This window comes from Oncorhynchus clarkii, chromosome 4 (assembly GCF_045791955.1).
Source record: "Oncorhynchus clarkii lewisi isolate Uvic-CL-2024 chromosome 4, UVic_Ocla_1.0, whole genome shotgun sequence".
Taxonomy (NCBI): Eukaryota; Metazoa; Chordata; class Actinopteri; order Salmoniformes; family Salmonidae; genus Oncorhynchus; species Oncorhynchus clarkii.
Window position 1 is genome coordinate 11414922 of NC_092150.1, and position 13859 is coordinate 11428780.

The 13859-nt window shown below is 42.1% G+C and overlaps 1 protein-coding gene across 1 annotated transcript in view; it reads right to left on the reverse strand.

Annotated features, from left to right (window-relative positions):
- Positions 1 to 13859, reverse strand: part of LOC139406425 (MOB kinase activator 2-like) — a 104230-nt gene that overhangs the window by 65704 nt on the left and 24667 nt on the right. The window lies entirely within an intron of this gene.

The window sequence follows — 13859 nt, forward strand, 5'->3', positions numbered from 1 at the left end:
CTAGTTAACTACACATGGTTGATGATATTACTAGATATTATCTAGCGTGTCCTGCATTGCATATAATCTGACTGAGCATACAAGCATACAAGTATCTAAGTATCTGACTGAGCGGAGGTAGACAGAAGCAGGCGTAAACATTCATTCAAACAGCACTTTCGTGCGTTTTGCCAGCAGCTCTTCGTTGTGCGTCAAGCATTGCACTGTTTATGACTTCAAGCCTATCAACTCCCGAGATGAGGCTGGTGTAACCGAAGTGAAATGGCTAGCTAGTTAGCGCACGTTAATAGTGGTTCAAACGAAACTCGCTCTGAGCTTTCCAGTAGATGTTCCCCTTGCTCTGCATGGGTAACGCTGCTTCGATGGTGGCTGTTGTCGTTGTGTTGCTGGTTTGAGCCCAGGGAGGAGCGAGGAGAGGGACGGAAGCTATACTGTTACACTGGCAATACTAAAGTGCCTATAAGAACCTCCAATAGTTGAGGGTTAATGAAATACAAATGGTATAGAGGGATATAGTCCTATAATTCCTATAATAACTACAAACTAAAACTTCTTACCTGGGAATATTGAAGACTCATGTTAAAAGGAACCACCAGCTTTCATATGTTCTCATGTTCTGAGCAAGGAACTGAAATGTTAGCTTTCTTACATAGCACATATTGCACTTTTACTTTCTTCTCCAACACTTTGTTTTTGCATTATTTAAACCAAATTGAACATGTTTCATTATTTATTTGAGGCTAAATTGATTTACTGATGTATTATATTAAGTTAAAATAAGTGTTCATTCAGTATTGTTGTAATTGTCATTATTACAAATAAGTAAATCAATTAAAAAAAATTAAAAAATCGTCCGATTAATCGGTATCGGCTTTTTTGGTCCTCCAATAAATCGGTATCAGCGTTGAAAAATCATAGTCGGTCGACCTCTAGTTAAAATATCAAAATAAACTCTGAACCAATGACATTAATTTGGGGATAGGTCGAAAAGCATTAAACATGTATGGCAATTTAGCTAGTTAGCTTGCACTTGCTAGCTAATTTGTCCTGGGATATAAACATTGAGTTATTTTACCTGAAATGCACAAGGTCCTCTACTCTGACAATTAATCCACACATAAAACGGTCAACTGAATTGTTTCTAGTCATCTCTCCTCCTTCTAGGCTTTTTCATCTTTGAACTTATATGGTGATTGGCATCTACACTTTCATAGTATTACCACGACAACCGGCAAAACAGCTCGTCTTTCAATCACCCACGTGGGTATAACCAATGAGGAGATGGCTCGTGGGTACCCGCTTCTATAAACCAATGAGGAGATGGGAGAGCGCAATCTGCGTCAGAAATAGGAATGACTTCTATTTTAGCTCTTGGCAACACAGATGCTCGTTGGCGCACGCGAGCAGTGTGGGTGCAATAATTGAATAACATGTATTTCTACATTTATTTTGCAACGCACGCAACGTGTCCGGTCTGGTCAGCATGTAACAAACGGTTATATTAACAGCATTGCACTTTTCATGTAGCCTACTTTTGGCCAGATAATAGCCTAATCACCGATCAAGCAACATTATAGACTATTTGCTGTGACAATATTCACTATGTGTACAAAACATTAGGATCACGTTTCTAATATTGAGTTGCAACCCCCTTTTGTCCTCAGAACATCCTCAATTTGTCAGGGCATGGACTGTACAAGGTGTTAAAAGCATTCCACAGGGATGCTGGCCCATGTTGACTCCAATGCTTCCCACAGTTGTGTCAAGTTGGCAGGATGTCCTTTGGGTGATGGACCATTCTTGATACACACAGGAAACTGTTGAGCGTGAAAAACCCAGCAGCATTGCAGTTCATGACATACTCAAACCGGTCTGCCTGGAACCTACAACCATACCTTGTTCAAAGGCACTTCAATATTTTATCTGAATGGCACATATACACAATACATGTCTCAATTGTCTCCTCCCCTTTATCTACACTGATTGAAGTGGATTTAACAGGTGACGTCAATAAGGGATCATAGCTTTCACCTGGATTATAATGGAAAGAGCAATGTAGGTCCAATGAAGATCCTACACCTGTAAGTAACCATATTCTGAGGAAACAAAGTCCCACATGTAGTGTCACGTACACTATAGGCCTAAGCATCAGACAGGAAGCAGCATTGAGGTCAGGTCATGCCAGAGAGAAGTGAATCATCTATCTAATGATAAACTGACAATGTTACAGTAAGGGGCTTTGGGGACATTTGTGCCCCGGCTGGAATTTAAACTAGGGGAAAGATTGAAGCACCCTACGATCAAAAGACATCGGAAAAACATTGAAAAATACGTTGAACATACATATTTGTGGTTGGGGTTTGTAAGCCTGTAGCTAGACTTAGCCTGTCTAGAAGGAAATGCTCAACTCCAGCAGTTAGAGCTCAACAGAGACGAGGCCAAGTCCCTGACCCAGTGTTCCTCAATGAGAGGAAACGGATGTGGGGTTGTCAGCACCTCCACACACACCAAACACAGAGCAGGAATGTAAAAAAACAACGACCAAACCTATTTAGACATCCTCTTGACCTACAGCGTAAACACATCCATACAGAAATGCTAACATGCGCTTATAAACATACACAATCGTCTTGCACACAAACGCTCACACATACAAAGCGAGAGAAGAAGAGGATGAGAAGAGGAAAGTGGAGCCTGTTTTTCCATTCCTGATGTTATTGTCTTCATCTGAGCCCAGCGGAGCCCAGCTTTTTATTGCGTTTACCTCAGAGTATATGTGATGAAGAGGTCATATTAAAAGGCCATGGTAACGAGGCCAGGGAGAGAGCAGCTAAAATGCAATATGCAAGAGGGCGAGTGTATGAGTGTACTTGTGTGTGAGAACAGAACCCAGGCAGTGTGTTTCCCTAGACAGACCCTGTTGTGTAAGACATCAGTCACTGAGACTTATCAGTGTTCACACACATTTCCTCAAGAGGATATTGTTTGTTTGAGTGTGTGTGTGTGTGTGTGTGTGTGTGTCACTCTTCCCTGACAGAGGGGGCTGAAGAGCAGCTCATCAACATGGACCGGAGTCTGCTGATGGAAAGGCTCATTTACATTTTCCGTTGTGTGCCCTAATTAACACGACCCTGCCTGCTCTCCTCTGCCCTTAAAGGGGCACTATGCAAAAATCACTCTGCCATTTCCTAGTAGATAAAATTCTAATAATTTGCCTAATTTCACTTCATGTTACAAAACAAGTATAGAGAATCATTGTACCATCTAAACCACTGTGATTTTTTTCTCTCTCCAACAACCCAAAATCTAGTATTTTTAGCTGTTTGAAGCTGTTGTACAAAACTGAAACTAAACGGGTTAGGGTCAGGGGAATAGCGGACATCAAACAGACATACGTGTTTTCAATGAGAATGTGAGTTATCGATATGTCATTTTTATGTGAATTTGGGCGGGTCGCCCAAAAAGGCACACATTGCAGCTTTAAAAGAGCTCTCTCCTCAGAAGAGCCCACATCACACTACACTCCCACTTAGAAGGGATGGACAGCACATATGCCCTATCCCTGCCTCCCCTGACCTCCCCTGCTTCCACTATCTTCCTCTATATGCACACACAGTCCTGTGTGCATATAGGCTACCAGTGGTGTAAAGTACTTAAGTAAAACATACTTTAAAGTACTACTAAAGTAGTTTTTGGGATAACTGTACTTTACTTATTTATATTTTTGACTACTTTTACTTCACTACATTTTTCATGACACCCAAAAGTGTCACTTTGAATGCTTAGCAGGACAAAAAAATAAAAAATGTACTTATCAAGAGAACATCCCTGGTCATCCCTACTGCCTTTGTTCTGGCGGACTCACTAAACACAAAGGCTTTGTTTTTAAATGATGTCTGAGTGTTGGAGTGTGACCCTGGCTATCCGTAAATAAATAAAAACAAGAAATTGTGCCATCTGGTTTGCTTAACATAAGGATTTTTTATTTATTTGTACTTTTACTTTTGATACTTAAGTATATTTAAAAACAAATAATTTTACTCAAGTAGTATTTTACTGGGTGACTTTCACTTTCACTTGAGTCATTTTCTATTAAGGAATATTTACTTTTACTCAAGTATGAGAACTGAGTACCTTTTCCACCACTGTAGGCTTGTGTGTGTGTGTGTGTGTGTGTGTGTGTGTGTGTGTGTGTGTGTGTGTGTGTGTGTGTGGTTGACAGCAGGAAACAGAGGAGATGTAAGGGCCATGAGACATGCTGCTGGTGCATTACAAGAACCAGTGGGTGTTGTGGGACATATGATTGAACCATATGGACTTGTGTCCCAAAATGGCACCCTATTCCCTACATAGTGCACTACTTTTGACCAGGTCTCTATGGGGGAATAGGGAGCCATTTGGGACGTATCCATGGACAGTGATATCCTATGAGAAATCAGAACCTTACTCTTCTGTTTAATCTTCCTGCTCTCGCTCATAATTTCTGTCACACGGACTAGGCGTACAGGATGCCCTGGCATACCTACAGGGTTCTACAGGGTTGACATGACAACAGCCTGGAACACAGAATGGCATCTACTCTCTTCTCCCCCGCCTCTTTTCTCATCTCATATTGACTGGTAGAGAATTTTTCTTTATCATATGACAGTGGGGTCTGTGTGTGTGTGTGTGTGTGTGTGTGGGGATGCCTCTGCTGATCCCACAGCTATTGTAGGCAGCAAGCATGTGCCTATAAACCAGAGTGATACTGTTAGCTCTGAGGTAGTGTATCATAGTAGGAAGTTCACTGTGTGCAGCTCACCCTGCAATAACAACATGAGCATGTCTACCACTGCTAAGCTTCCCAGAAGAAAAATGCAAAAAAATAGCCCACGTTAACACATATAGTTTAAGAAACCAGGTTCATGAAATCAATAATTTGCTAGTAACAGATGACATACATATTCTGACTATCTCTGAAACTCACTTAGATTATACCCTTGATGATACAGTGGTAGCAACACATGGTTATAACATCTACAGAAAAGACAGAAATGCCAAAGATGAAGGTGTGGCTGTTTATATTCAGAACCACATTCCTGTAAAGCTTAGACAGGATCTCATGTTAAATACTGTTGAAGTAAAATGGCTACATCTGCCTCACCTAAAGCCCATTCTGGTGGGAAGCTGCTATAGAACACCAAGTGCTAACAGTCGGTATCTGGATCACGTGTGAAATGCTTGATAATGTATGAGATATCAACAGAATGGTATATTTTCTGGATGATTTAAATATTGACAGGCTTTCATCAGGCTGCCCACTCGGGAAAGCTTCAAACTGTAACTTTGATTTGATTTGATTTAGTGCCTGCAATCTGGTTCAGGTTATCAGTCAACCTACCAGGGTAGTTACAAACAGCACAGGAATTAAATTGTTAACATGTATTGATCACATCTTTCCTAAAATCTGCTAAATCCCCATGGATTGATGAGGAATTAAAAAAATTGTATGGCTGAGAGGGATGAGGCAAAGGGAATGGCAAAGAAGTCTACCTGCACAACTGGTTTGCAAACGTACTGAAAATTGAGAAATCATGTGACTAAACTGAATAAAAATAATAAGAAACTACACAATGTAACAAAGATAAACCACATAAAGAATGATAGTAAAAACCTTTGGAGCACCTTAAATAAAATGTTGGGCAAAAAGGCAAACTCCGCTCCATCATTCATTGAACCAGATGGCTCATTCATCACAAAACCCACTGATATTGCCAACCTCTTGAATAATTTTTTAATTGGCAAGATTAGCAAACTTAAGCAAGACATGCCAGTAACAAATGCCGACACTACGTTTCCAAGTATATCTGACCAAATTCTGAAAGACAAGCACTGGAATTTTGAATTCCCTAAAGTGAGTGTGAAAGAGGTGAAAAAAATGGTTGTCTATTAACAATGACAAGCCACCGGGGTGTGACAACTTGGATGGAAAATTACTGAGGATAATAGCGGACGATATTGCCACTCCTATTTGCCATATCTTCAATTTAAGCCTAGTAGAAAGTATGTGCTCTCAGGCCTGGAGGGAAGCTAAAGTCATTCCGCTACCCAGGAATAGTACAAATTGGTGTTTGTCCAGATACACTGCTATTTTACTGTAAACAAATTGACAACAGACTTCCAGCACGCTTATAGTGAAGGACATTCAACAAGCATAGCACTTACACAAATGACTGGTGATTGGCTGAGAGAAATTGATAATACAAATATTGTGGGGGCTGTTTTGTTAGACTTCAGTGCAGCTTTTAACATTATCGATCCTAGTACGCTGCTGGAAAAACCCTGCTATATTGTGGATAAAACGTTAACTGTCTAACAGAACACAGAGGGTGTTCTTTAATGGAAGCCTATCCAACATTATCCAGGTAGAATCAGGAAATCCCCAGGGCAACCTTACTTTTTTCAATCTTTACTAACGAGCTTTGAGTAAAAGCCAGTGTGCCTATGTATGCGGATGACTCAACACTATACACGTCATTTACTACAGCGACTGAAATTACTGCAACACTTAGAGTTACAGTTAGTTTCAGAATGGGTGGCAAGGAATAAGTTATTCCTAAATATTTCAAAAACTAAAAGCATTGTATTTGGGACAAATCATTCACTAAACCTCAACGAAATATTGTAATGAATAATGTGGAAATAGAGTTGAGGTAACTAAACTGCTTGGAGTAAACCTGTATTGTAAACTATCATGGTCAAAACATAAATGATACAACAGTAGCTAAGATGGCGAGAAGTCTGTCCATAATAAAGCGCTGCTCTGCCTTCTTAACAACACTATCAACAAGGCAGGTCCTACAGGCCCTGGTTTAACAACACTATCAACAAGGCAGGTCCTACAGGCCCTGGTTTAACAACACTATCAACAAGGCAGGTCCTACAGGCCCTGGTTTAACAACACTATCAACAAGGCAGGTACAGGCCCTGGTTTTGTCACACCTGGACTACTGTTCAGTCGTGTGGTCAGGTGCCACAAAGAGGGAATTGCAATTGGCTCAAACAGGGCAGCGCGGCTTCCTCACTACTTGTATTTGCGAGAGATTTTGACATGTTGAATGCACCGAGCTGTCTGTTTGAACTACTCGGACACCCAAGCATACCCCACAAGACATGCCACCAGAGGTCTCTACACAGTCCACAAGTCCAGAACAGACTATGGAAGGCGCACAGTACTACATAAAGCCATGACTACATGGAACTCTATTCCACATCAAGTAACTCATGCAAGCAGTAAAACTAGATTTAAAAAACAGGAAAATACACCTTATGGAACAGCGGGGACTGTGAAGCAACACAAACGTAGGCACAGACACATGCATACAAACACAAAATAACATATGCACTAAACACACACGTACACATGGATTTTGTGTTGTAGAGATATGGTAGTAGAGTAGGGGCCCGAGGCCTTAAAAATGGTATAACTGCCTTAATGATGCTGGATCCCAGGAAGAGTAGCTGCTGCTTTGGCAGGAACTAATGGGGAGGGAGATAAAACGTACTGACTTGACTGTCTCATAGAGGTTGGCAAAAAGACACACGCCGACAAGCACGCACAGCATGCACACACACCTACCCACCTACCCACACCCACCCACCCACCCACCCACCCACACACACACACACAGCTACTAGAGGTCGACCGATTTATGATTTTTCAAAGCCGATACCGATTAAATCGGCCGATATATATATATATATATATTTGTAATAATGACAATTACAACAATACTGAATGAACACTTATTTTAACGTAATATAATACATCAATAAAATCAATTTAGTCTCAAATAGATAATGAAACATGTTCAATTTCGTTTAAATAATGCAAAAACAAAGTGTTGGAGAAGAAAGTAAAAGTGCAATATGTGCCATGTAAAAAAGCTAACGTTTAAGTCCCTTGCTCAGAACATGAGAACATATGAAAGCTGGTGGTTCCTTTTAACACGAGTCTTCAATATTCCCAGGTAAGAAGTTTTAGGTTGTAGTTATTATAGGACTATTTCTCTCTATACCATTTGTATTTGATATACCTTTGACTATTGGATGTTCTAATAGGTACTTTAGTGTTGCCAGCCTAATCTCGGGAGTTGATAGGCTTGAAGTCATGAACAGCGCAATGCTTGAAGCACAGGGAATTGCTGCTGGCAAATGCAGGAAAGTGCTGCTTGAATGAATTTATTTTATTTTATTTTTTATTTTACCTTTATTTAACCAGGTAGGCAAGTTGAGAACAAGTTCTCATTTACAATTGCGACCTGGCCAAGATAAAGCAAAGCAGTTCGACAGATACAACGACACAGAGTTACACATGGAGTAAAACAAACATACAGTCAATAATACAGTATAAACAAGTCTATATACGATGTGAGCAAATGAGGTGAGAAGGGAGGTAAAGGCAAAAAAGGCCATGGTGGCAAGGTAAATACAATATAGCAAGTAAAACACTGGAATGGTAGTTTTGCAATGGAAGAATGTGCAAAGTAGAAATAAAAATAATGGGGTGCAAAGGAGCAAAATAAATAAATAAATTAAATACAGTTGGGAAAGAGGTAGTTGTTTGGGCTAAATTATAGGTGGGCTATGTACAGGTGCAGTAATCTGTGAGCTGCTCTGACAGTTGGTGCTTAAAGCTAGTGAGGGAGATAAGTGTTTCCAGTTTCAGAGATTTTTGTAGTTCGTTCCAGTCATTGGCAGCAGAGAACTGGAAAGAGAGGCGGCCAAAGAAAGAATTGGTTTTGGGGGTGACTAGAGAGATATACCTGCTGGAGCGTGTGCTACAGGTGGGAGATGCTATGGTGACCAGCGAGCTGAGATAAGGGGGGACTTTACCTAGCAGGGTCTTGTAGATGACATGGAGTCAGTGGGTTTGGCGACGAGTATGAAGCGAGGGCCAGCCAACGAGAGCGTACAGGTCGCAATGGTGGGTAGTATATGGGGCTTTGGTGACAAAACGGATTGCACTGTGATAGACTGCATCCAATTTGTTGAGTAGGGTATTGGAGGCTATTTTGTAAATGACATCGCCAAAGTCGAGGATTGGTAGGATGGTCAGTTTTACAAGGGTATGTTTGGCAGCATGAGTGAAGGATGCTTTGTTGCGAAATAGGAAGCCAATTCTAGATTTAACTTTGGATTGGAGATGTTTGATATGGGTCTGGAAGGAGAGTTTACAGTCTAACCAGACACCTAAGTATTTGTAGTTGTCCACGTATTCTAAGTCAGAGCCGTCCAGAGTAGTGATGTTGGACAGGCGGGTAGGTGCAGGTAGCGATCGGTTGAAGAGCATGCATTTAGTTTTACTTGTATTTAAGAGCAATTGGAGGCCACGGAAGGAGAGTTGTATGGCATTGAAGCTTGCCTGGAGGGTTGTTAACACAGTGTCCAAAGAAGGGCCGGAAGTATACAGAATGGTGTCGTCTGCGTAGAGGTGGATCAGAGACTCACCAGCAGCAAGAGCGACCTCATAGATGTATACAGAGAAGAGAGTCGGTCCAAGAATTGAACCCTGTGGCACCCCCATAGAGACTGCCAGAGGTCCGGACAACAGACCCTCCGATTTGACACACTGAACTCTATCAGAGAAGTAGTTGGTGAACCAGGCGAGGCAATCATTTGAGAAACCAAGGCTGTTGAGTCTGCCGATGAGGATGTGGTGATTGACAGAGTCGAAAGCCTTGGCCAGATCAATGAATACAGCTGCACAGTAATGTTTCTTATCGATGGCGGTTAAGATATCGTTTAGGACCTTGAGCGTGGCTGAGGTGCACCCATGACCAGCTCTGAAACCAGATTGCATAGCAGAGAAGGTATGGTGAGATTCGAAATGGTCGGTAATCTGTTTGTTGACTTGGCTTTCGAAGACCTTAGAAAGGCATGGTAGGATAGATATAGGTCTGTAGCAGTTTGGGTCAAGAGTGTCCCCCCCTTTGAAGAGGGGGATGACCGCAGCTGCTTTCCAATCTTTGGGAATCTCAGACGACACGAAAGAGAGGTTGAACAGGCTAGTAATAGGGGTGGCAACAATTTCGGCAGATAATTTTAGAAAGAAAGGGTCCAGATTGTCTAGCCCGGCTGATTTGTAGGGGTCCAGATTTTGCAGCTCTTTCAGAACATCAGCTGAATGTATTTGGGAGAAGGAGAAATGGGGAAGGCTTGGGCGAGTTGCTGTTGGGGGTGCAGTGCTGTTGACAGGGGTAGGAGTAGCCAGGTGGAAAGCATGGCCAGCCGTAAAAAAATGCTTATTGAAATTCTCAATTATGGTGGATTTATCAGTGGTGACAGTGTTTCCTATCTTCAGTGCAGTGGGCAGCTGGGAGGAGGTGTTCTTATTCTCCATGGACTTTACAGTGTCCCAGAACTTTTTTGAGTTAGTGTTGCAAGAAGCAAATTTCTGCTTGAAAAAGCTAGCCTTGGCTAGCTTGGCAGGCTTACAAGCCTGCTGGTGCCTACCAATGCTCAGTCAGACTGCTCTATCAAATCAAAGAATTTAATTATAATATAATAACACAGAAATAGGAGCCTTAGGTCAATAATATGGTAGAATCTGGAAACTGTCATTTTGAAAACAAAACGTTTATTCTTTCAGTGAAATACGTAACCGTTCCGTATTTTATCTAACGGGTGGCATCCCTAAGTCTAAATATTCCTGTTGCATTGCACAACCTTCAATGTTATGTCATAATTATGTACAATTCTGGCAAATTAATTACGGTCTTTGTTAGGAAGAAATGGTCTTCAAACTGTTCGCCACGAGCCAGGCGGCCCAAACTGCATCAATTATATGCAACGCAGGACAAGCTAGATAAACTAGTAATATTATCAACCATGTGTAGTTAACTAGTGATTATGTTAAGATTGATTGTTTTTTATAAGACAAGTTTAATGCTAGCTAGCAACTTACCTTGGCTCCTTGCTGCATTCGCGTAATAGGTCGTCAGCCTGCCACGCAGTCTCCTTCCTCGTGGCGTGCAATGGAATCGGCCATAATCAGTGTCCAAAAATGCTGATTACCGATTGTTATGAAAACTTGAAAATCGGCCCTAATTAAATAGGCCATTCCAATTAATCGGTCGATCTCTAACACCTACACACACACACACCTACCCACCCACACACACACACACCCTCCTATCCACACACACACACACCCACTTCCCGGTCAAGTTCAAACCAGGCGGCCAGGATGGGCCGGTCACAGACCCATGATGACATCACAGTCAGTTTCCTGTCCACTGCAGCTATACAGTAAGTCCACTGCAGCGACTGTATACAGGATGTGGACTGGGGGGCTCCTCTAAACCAGTGGTCACCAAGGCATCTCCAAGGCATTCCTAGTCCATCACCCTACATTTCTGTAAAAACCCAGACGAAAAAGCCTAGCGTTCCTTTTATTTGTTTTGTTTTTATTTGTTTTGCGCTGTTGGCGCTGGGTGCACTTGATTCAGTATCTCCAGCGCTGGGAAGGGAAAGTGTTTTCATTTTGAATCATTTAATGTGTCTGAAGGTAGAACTCCGCCTATACAAGTAAGTTCATGTTTAAGTTGTTATTCAGCACTGTCAACACTGTTTCATAAGCCATGAAATTAGCGTTCTCCCTACTTCCACTCACGCTACAACCAGCACAGCAGCTGTAATGAATGAGTACAGCAAAGTGTTTCCATAAGCCTGCATTGTTATTATTAGCTGCTTGGACCGCCAGGACAATTACAGCACCCGATGTCACAGGAAGGCCAAAAAGATCATCAAGGACATCAACCACCCGAGCCACCGCCTGTTCACCTTGCTCTCATCCAGAAGGTGAGGTCAGTACTGGTGCATCAAAGCTGGGACCGACTGTTAAACAGACTGTTAAACAGCCATCAATGGCACATTAGAGGCTGCTGCCTATAGGCATAGACTAGGAATCACTGGCCACTTTACGGAATGGAACACTAGTCACTTTAATAATGTTTACATCTGGCATTACTCCTCTCATGTGTATACACTGTTTTATATACTATATCTTAGTCTGTTCCGCCCTGCCATCTCTCATCCAAATGTATATACAGTCTTAATTCATTCCTTACTTAGATTTACATGTATTTTAGGTATGTATATGTTGTGAAACTGTTAGATATTACTTGTTAGATATTACTGCACCGTCGGAGATAGAAGCACAAGCATTTCACTACACCCGCAATAACATCTGCTAATCACGTGTATGTGACCAATAACATTTGATTTGTGTATTCTTTAATTAATGAGGAATATTTGGCTTTCTTTGGTCATAGGAGTAACAACATCCATTGGTGCATGAGGCAGAAATAATGCACTGAGATTCGCCATCAGCTGGAAGACTGTGTCCTCTTTTCTCAGAGGAGGGATGGAGAGAGAAAGGTGACAGGCAGCCTTACAGCTGCTCCCTCCCTCCCCTCAGACTGACCATCAGATGCTGCCATCACCCCCCCCCCCAAAAAAAAAGCTGATTATGCCTCACAATACAACAAAGTATCTATTACCAGTGTGATATAATTTCTAATTAATAAAATATCATTTCTATATGGTCTGAGAACAGCAACATTGGAAGGGAAATTCAAGCATAGCCAATATGCAGTGATAATGTATTGGGCCTACTGCACAAACCTCATTGCTACAGTAGTGTTTTTTAATTGGTTAATGTTGCACAGGCTTACGTTTTTTAAGTCATGTTTAAATACATCTGAGCGGTAGATCTCGGCATTTTGACTCAGAAACAGTTGGTGACCACTGCTCTAAATGTCACTCTCCTTCCTTCCTGCTCTTTCCTGACCTCTATCTACCGCTCGCCCATCTCCATCACTGACTTTCAATTGTCTGTCTCGCCTCCTTTTTCCTCCCCTCCTTTCCAATCTCCACCACTCTTTTGTCATGTTCTGTCCGCTCTTCTCCTCTCTCTCAGCATGCACTGGACAGAGGCCCTGTAATCCCATTAAGAGAGGGAGAGCCACTGGCTGGCCGGACGCGCGCACACAGACAGACACACACACACACATCAACCAGAGAAAACAGTGCTTTAGAAGAGTCTTCCTGTCTGATGCAACACACAGTTCTTTCATCCATTTACAGTTTAAACCAGACTTAACCCACAGGCCTCAACCACCAAGGACAAACCCTGGGTTATTACAGTTTAAACCAGACTTAACCCACAGGCCTCAACCACCAAGGACAAACCCTGGGTTATTACAGTTTAAACCAGACTTAACCCACAGGCCTCAACCACCAAGGACAAACCCTGGGTTATTACAGTTTAAACCAGACTTAACCCACAGGCCTCAACCACCAAGGACAAACCCTGGGTTATTACAGTTTAAACCAGACTTAACCCACAGGCCTCAACCACCAAGGACAAACCCAGGGTTATTACAGTTTAAACCAGACTTAACCCACAGGCCTCAACCACCAAGGACAAACCCTGGGTTATTACAGTTTAAACCAGACTTAACCCACAGGCCTCAACCACCAAGGACACACCCTGGGTTATTACAGTTTAAACCAGACTTAACCCACAGGCCTCAACCACCAAGGACAAACCCTGGGTTATTACAGTTTAAACCAGACTTAACCCACAGGCCTCAACCACCAAGGACAAACCCTGGGTTATTACAGTTTAAACCAGACTTAACCCACAGGCCTCAACCACCAAGGACAAACCCTGGGTTATTACAGTTTAAACCAGACTTAACCCACAGGCCTCAACCACCAAGGACAACCCCAGGGTTATTACAGTTTAAACCAGACTTAACCCACAGGCCTCAACCACCAAGGACAAACCCTGGGTTATTACAGTTTAAACCAGA